This window comes from Echinops telfairi, unplaced genomic scaffold (genome assembly GCF_000313985.2).
Source record: "Echinops telfairi isolate 266 unplaced genomic scaffold, ASM31398v2 ScPeMD7_443;HRSCAF=831, whole genome shotgun sequence".
Lineage (NCBI taxonomy): Eukaryota > Metazoa > Chordata > Mammalia > Afrosoricida > Tenrecidae > Echinops > Echinops telfairi.
The window spans coordinates 23395075-23396434 of NW_022104341.1; positions in this window are offsets into that span (position 1 = coordinate 23395075).

The following is a 1360-nucleotide window of genomic DNA, read 5'->3' on the forward strand; positions in this document are numbered from 1 at the left end:
TTGGCAGCTAAGTGACGGTAAGGAGTGAAAAAGAAAATCCAACTTTAATTCTGTGAACCTAGTACTTTAAGCAACAAAAAATGAGATCATTAATGAGTTCATTTTAAGTATGTTGGAAATTTATGACCTCTAGATGATCCCAAATCACTGTGTTTTAAATGGTCTCAGGAGCATGTGAAAACTGGACAATGAATGATGAAGACTGCAAGAATAATTGATGTCTTAGAAATATGGTGTTGACAAAGAATATTGGATATATCATAAACTGCCAGAAGAACTAATAAACCTGTCTTGGAAGTGGTATAGCCAGAATGTTCTTTAGCATTGAGGATGATGGAATGTGTCTCATGTCCTTTTGACATGTTATCAAAAGGGATTGATCCCTGGAGAAGGACAGGAGAGGACCGTGAGAAAGAGGAAGGCCCCTGACAAAAGGGATGGGCACAGTGGCTGCAGCCACGGGCTCAAACACCCAGTGGTACAGATGGCACAGAGTTATGAAATGTTTCGTCCTGTTGCACACACGGTCACTATGAGCTGGAACTCATTCAGCATCTAGCAACAGGTGTGCTATAAGGTTGACAGAAATCCGTGTTTAGAGCTCAAGGGACAGGTTAAGATCTAAGGAGTGAATTCAAAGAAACCCAACTGCATGGGGTTAGGAGGATTAAAAAAGCTATAAAAATGGATGACATTTTCAAGAAATGAAGAAATGAAAGAATATATGCATGGAATTTAGGGAAATCACTAGCACTTTAGAACGTGCTTCAGCAATGAATGTACAAATGTGCTTTACACAATTGATGTATGTATGGATTGTGATATGAGCTCCTAATAAAATGATTTTAAAAAATAAATAATAAAAGTTTTTTAAAAAAAGAAAGTGCTTCATTCATTGCATGAATGATCTATTGCTGCAGATTAGCAATGATAAATCACCCTTAATGGTAGAGGAAGAGTAGAGACATAAAAAATGCAACAGGTTCGGGTCTACTCGGGATGGAGCACATTTCCAGGATTCCTTCCTAATAACTACTCCATTGTATCCATTGCCAACAATGAACTCAGTCAACAAAGTTTAGAGTTCTCAAAATGTGTCCAAAGAAGATGAGTTCACTCTTAAAGAAAAAACAATCAATACATATCCCTGAGCACACATTTTTCATACTCAAAGGTTAGTAGCTATAGAGCTTCTTGTGGAATCTGTTACTATGGCCAGTTCTAACGCAAAAGCCGTTGTTCCGGCCAAAGGAAACTGCAGTTCATCAAGTTGCAAACCTGTTTTGAAAACTGCTTCATTCTTACTTAGAGAACTATAGATTCCCTTCAATGTCCAATGTTTTGTGGCAGTGAAAACGCG